Genomic DNA, 6,000 nt, shown 5'->3' with positions numbered 1-6,000 from the left:
CCAGGAAGCTGAGCCCCCAGGAAATGGACACTCCTCCAGGCCTGTGGCCAAGAGAAGACAGCCCTCCGCTAGGAGGTCTGGTTTGCTCAGTGGAATTCTTCCAAGTCCCGCAAGAGGCAGGACCAAGAGGAGGGTAGGGGAATTTGCTCCTGTGTCAGAGAAGTGAGTTTTTCCCGCCTCTGTCCGGAAGGATAGGGTGTAGGTAGTTGGCTGATGACAACCGGAACTGCTTCCCCATTCCATTTTTTAAAAATAGAATTTTCCAAACATACAGGGAGAGGGTTCGTGCATCATTTAGTCATAGATGGCAAGAGAATGAGTAGGTCTCTTCGGCTTCTCAATTATAACCTGGCCCAGTTGTTGCTTTTTCAGTTACTCAACACACATTTATTGAGCACCTACTAACTGCTGGATCTCTTAGATCCTGGGGATACAACAACGAAGAAAACAACCAACCAACCATGATTTATGACTTGGGGGAGTCATTCCCATACCAGGAAGTGGGGACACCATCCAGCCAACTGGCCAGGGCCAAATCCCAGGAATCCTTCTCCGACTATGGAGCCCTTTCAGGAGGCTCCTCCTAAACCCAGCCCAAATCTGCCCACTTCTCACTGTGTCCTCGTCTTAGCTGGGGCCCAGGACAACATGGCATCTTGGCTAAATCACTGCGACAGTTTTCTGAGTATGCCACTTGCCTCCAACATTGCCCCCACCACCACCAAGTCCATTCAGCACACAGAAGTCACAGTGGTCTTTGCAAAACAAAAAATCAGTTCATACACTGTCAAACCTAACAGATCTGCTGAGAGCAAACATCTAGATAGTTGTATCTATGTCAGTAATAAAATGAATGCTACCAGCAGGAGGTGAGTATGTGTTTGTGAGACTCACTTGGTGTATGTGAAGAGTCAATGCTGGTTTTGTGTTCTTTGACAGTGGAAAATATCATAATGATGCATTCAGTTGTATAATTTGCTTCTGCCAAAAATTAAATAAAGCTAGTTTGTGTTTCCTGCTTAAAACCCTGCAGTCTCTTCTCAGAGCAACCACACATAAAATCCCAACGCCTTACCTTAGTGGGCAGGAGCCTAGGTGATCTGTGGCTTCCACCCATCCTCCCTCGGCTGGTGCTGTCTTCCCCCTCACTGCCTCCTGCTTCGGCTCTACCAGCTTCTTTCTGCCTCTAATACATACCAACAGAGTTTGAATCTCAAGGCCTTTACCTTTACTGTTCTTCCTTCTTGGGATGATACCCTTCCCCCAGATCTTTGCAAGCCTGTCCCCTTTCCAATGTTCAAAGGTAACAGGATACTCAGTGGGGGGTTTTATTGTCCAGGAATTCCAGCTAAAGCCCAGAAGTGAAGACAAAAAGGTTCTAAGCATCCACCATCTCAAGAGAGCTGCCCCTTCCCCTCCACCCCCAGAGCACCAGTTTCCCCTGGTGGGGTTTACTGAAAGGTGTCAGAATGTGCCTATCAGCTGTCCTCCAGGCCTCCTTTCTAATCTTCCTGAGATGACTAGGACTGAGAAAAGAAAAGTGGGCTAGAGGCAGAATCCTCTGCTTTGTGGGGAGAGCAATGTTTGTAATGAGCGACAACCCTCCCCCTAAGCCAAATACTGGGGAGGCGTCAAGAAGTCAGCCATAGAGAGGGGGTCCCTGAGAGACCTGCTGTTCCCAAGCTGATTATCATTTTCTAATCTGCCCTTAGACTTTTGTGAAAGGTAGGACGGCTGGCGTTGTTTCCAGCTGGGAATGGGGCAGAAGGGAGGTACTTATACTCCTACTGCTGTCTGGCAAGAAAGGAAGAATTTGTGGTGGGGTGAAGTAGACACTAAGAAAGGTGGTTGGGCTTGGGTCCCCCAGAGGAGCTCACAGTTGGGTGTAGAGAGTTTAAAAAAAAAAAAATGGGTGCCTGGGTGGCTCAGTCATTAAGCGCCTTTGGCTCAAGTCCTGATCTCAGGGTCCTGCGATCAACAGGCTGCCTGCTCAGTGGAAAGCCTGCTTCTCCCTTTCCCAATCCTCCTACTTGTTCTCCTCTCTTCCTGTATCTCCCTCTGTCAAATAAACAAGTAAAAATCCTAAAAAAAAAAAAAAAAAAAAAAAAGTCTATCCATTCTTTCTGATTCTAACACTGCTATTACATAAATACGGAATATTATATCTATCTTCCTCTCTATGTTTCATCTGATGAGTTTATCTTTTTGTCTGGGTTCTGAGGGGATCGCATTAATTCTTATGAATTTATCTGACAACTCACTAAGTCAGTTTTCAGTAGTGTATATGCTGTAGTTCTATTTGATTTGGGGGCGCATACAATTATTTTATTTCCAAGGATTGTTTCTCGGTGTCCCAGTATTCTACTCCGTGCTTCTTCTGCGCTCTGTCTTTTCACTGAAATAAACACTTGAATTGTTTTAAAAATTACCTCCTGCTTTCTGTAATAATTCTTCTTCTTTGGCTCTGATCGATCTTCTGGTTCCATGTTGAGGTCACTTAATCTCCTTGGATGACTAACAGATGCTTGTCATTCTCTGGTATTTGTAAATAAGAAAGTCTGTATTGAAAAGGAGGGATGGGTCTTCCGAGTGCTGCAAGCAGTCGCACAGGTCACCTGGGAGCTTTCCTAGCTGCCCCCAGAGCACATTTGCCTCCAGCCCCTGCTGGCATGGTCCTACGGAAATCAGGGGCCAGACAGAGTCCCAGGCAGATGCTGCCTTTGTCCTGTTTGTCACATACCCGCTCATGCCAGGTTTCTGTCTCCCAAAAAGTTCTCGAGGTTTCTGCCTGGTTGGCGCTATTCTTAAAATAAAACCCGTGTGGCTTCCCATTAGATGGAGCCTGATTTTGCAGGTTTTGCGGTGCCCAGCCCAGAGACCTCCAACCTGTCCTTGTAGAGTCTGCCCTAAGGGCTTGCTCTGGCAGCCTGAGCCCACTCTGCCTGGGCACAGCCGCTCAGAAGTACTGGAATTTAATGCACCCCTGCCTTCCAGTGATGGCTGGTGTATCACAACCACAGCTCCCTTGTCCCTTAGGTGGGAAATACTGTGGTGTCTATTCATTGCATACAGAGTCCCAGAGTTCCTGAGAGGAGACATGACCTGGTTATCCACAATGGTGACCGGATACCCCCTTTAGAGCCTTCCTTGCCTTCTCTGTCTCACTTCCCTACTTCCCTGTCGGGTGTGTCCCGGGACCACCTCCCACATAAACTGCTTGCAAATGAACGCTCATCCAAGAGGAAACGCAAATGACAGAGTGTGGCAGGCTCTTTAGAAAGCTCTGTCTCGGGGCGCCTGGGTGGCTCAGTGGGTTAAGCCGCTGCCTTCGGCTCAGGTCATGATCTCAGGGTCCTGGGATCGAGCCCCACATCAGGCTCTCTGCTCAGCAGGGAGCCTGCTTCCCTCTCTCTCTCTGTCTCTGCCTGCCTCTCTGTCTACTTGTGATCTCTCTCTGTCAAATAAATAAATAAAATCTTAAAAAAAAAAAAAAAAAAGAAAGAAAGCTCTGTCTCCTGGTATGGAGGAGGAACTGGAGGGGGAAGCCGGAGGCCAGGAGATCAGCCTGGAGGTGTGAGCAGCAGTCCCACAGAAGGTAAGAGAGGAGTCAAGACCTCACTGTGTCTCAAAGACCAACACCTACAGCAGAGCAGAGCTGCCCTGAGATACTGGTTAAATATTGTGACATTCAGAAGACTAGAAGTAGCCATCGTGGAAATATCTAGACTTTGTCGACCTTCCTAGCATTTACCTTTATGTTTTTTTTTCTTAAATTGTTGCTGTTGCTGCTGTTATTACTGCTACTTCTAAGGAAGCATTCCATCCATATTTGTTGAATGAATGAGAGATAAATGACTCCTTGGCTGCTGGCTGGGTCGCAGTGCCATTCACTGAGAGAAGGCCCAGGGGAAAAAGAGCAAGTCTGGGGGGAGGAGGGAGGCAGACAATCTCCTCTACAGACATATCAGATAACAGGGCACTCTGGGTACTTTCTGGAACTCAGGGTGCCGGGCAGGCGCAGGCCGGGGAGTCATCAGGCTTTTTCATAGTCACTGTAGCACGTGCTCCTGTCAATCAGGTGGAATCCAGCCCCAGGGCGGAGCGGAATCTGGGAGCCCCTGCATAGCCAGATGATAACACTAGTTGTTGGATTACGAGGAGGAGCAGAGGGTGAGGGTAGCCAGAAGCTTGGCCCTCTCACCCACTTAGGGGCTTGGGCAGTGGATCTTCACCCCAGGTATAGTTGTACTAGGGTTTACAGGTGGAGCCCGAGCTCTGGGCCTGATGTCAGGCCGAGAAACCAGGCAGATCAGAAGACATCACCCAGCGAGGCCAGACCCCCAGCTCCTCCTTCCCAAGAAACATCAGGCCAAAGACAGCGAGCACTTACGGATGCTTACTCAGTGTGAGAAAACCCTTTCTAGAGCTTCCAGCAACTTAACAGAGAGTGGTTTTCCATTGCTATCTCTGTTTTATGGGTGAAGAAGCAGCTTCAGGGAAAGGTTGAGTGGAGGGGACGATTCTTCATAACTTGCCTATGATTCCAAGGCTCTTCGGGGGTAGAGCTCAAATTCAAACCCAAACCAAGGCCTGCCTATACTCAACTGCCCTGCAAGGTGAAGTATAAAGGGGGAGGCAAAGGGGAAAGTCATCCAGTGGGGACTGAAGAGCTGTGAAGAGCTCAGTGGGGTCTCAGTGACCCAGGAGCTCAAGGCATAAACAGAAAAGTACTTCTCCAGCTGCTAGGTTAGGCAGAGGTTATACCCATGTCCATGCCTCCACTGGGGAGGTCTCTGTGGACTTGAGGGAGAAGGAGATATACAGGAGGTATGCAATAGTCGGTGGCATGAGAAGGCGTTTGGTGGGTTTAAAAAGTGGGGAGCATCATCTGTCTTTGCACTTCCAAATCCAAACCTAGTCCTGGGTGCAAACTCATCATTCAAAGTATTTCTGAATGTTTGAATGAATAAACAAAAGACCTACTAGATTTTTCTTGAACAAAGACCTGCCTGATCCCATATCATCTTTTTAAAATCTTCCCATCATGCCTCCCAATTGCAGGATCAAGTTCAAATGCCTCATCCTCGAATTCAAGGCCAGTGTGCTCTCACCCACCTCAACCCCCACCACATCCCCCACGCTCGGCCCTTCCCTGTGTGTGCTGGAATTTTGATTTGCTAGTTTGTTGTTTTCTCAACTTCCCGAGTCCCCTTTTTCTGGTCATCGTAACCCTCACATTTTGGGTGGAGGAACTGCTCCTTCTGCACGGTTCATCCTGGGTGGAGCTGCTGATCCATTTCAGACACACAACACACGTGGGACGGATCAAGTCCTTTCTGGAAATTAACAGAATCCCAGGAGGGAGAAGTCTCTATCCTCTGAGGCCAGCCTCTGGGGTGGGATGGGGGGCAATGTAAGGCTGGGGATGTCTGTGAACTACTCCTACCACACGAAGAACTCTTGTTCCTCCCTGGAGGGAAGGAAGACCAAATACAGAGAAAAGCAGAAGCAAGACACCAGACAGACAGCCTCTCTCTCTCTCTGTCTCTCTCTCACACCCATACACACACATACATACAGACGCACACACAGAACAGAATAAGTGATCACATCACTTGAGTCTATTGTACTCCCCGTCCTTCCTCCTGGTTTCCAGAACCAATACATTCCTTTATGTGTGTTTGCTGTTTTTGTGTTTTTGGCTTATGAATTTGGCTTGTGTCTCCCTTACTGACTAGCGTTCATCTGTGCTGGATTGCTGACAGTTCCCTAAAGTCCATGCGGTCTCCTTCTGGCACTCTCCACAGGTTCAGACAATGTAGTATCCGCCATACAAAGTCCAGAGGTGCAGGACATGTGAGAGTGGCTCTTGTGATCCAGCCTCCTATTTCCTCAGTTTCTCTTCCACACCAGAACGTGGTGCTCATGTTGGCAGAAAGTATCACCCTGGACCTTCTCCTTCATGCTTTGTCTCCACCACCCCCATACCTTGTTAGTCTC

Source organism: Lutra lutra, chromosome 13 (genome assembly GCF_902655055.1).
Source record: "Lutra lutra chromosome 13, mLutLut1.2, whole genome shotgun sequence".
NCBI classification, from domain to species: domain Eukaryota; kingdom Metazoa; phylum Chordata; class Mammalia; order Carnivora; family Mustelidae; genus Lutra; species Lutra lutra.
The sequence above is the reverse complement of the archived record's forward strand: the minus strand, read 5'-3'. Positions refer to the sequence as shown.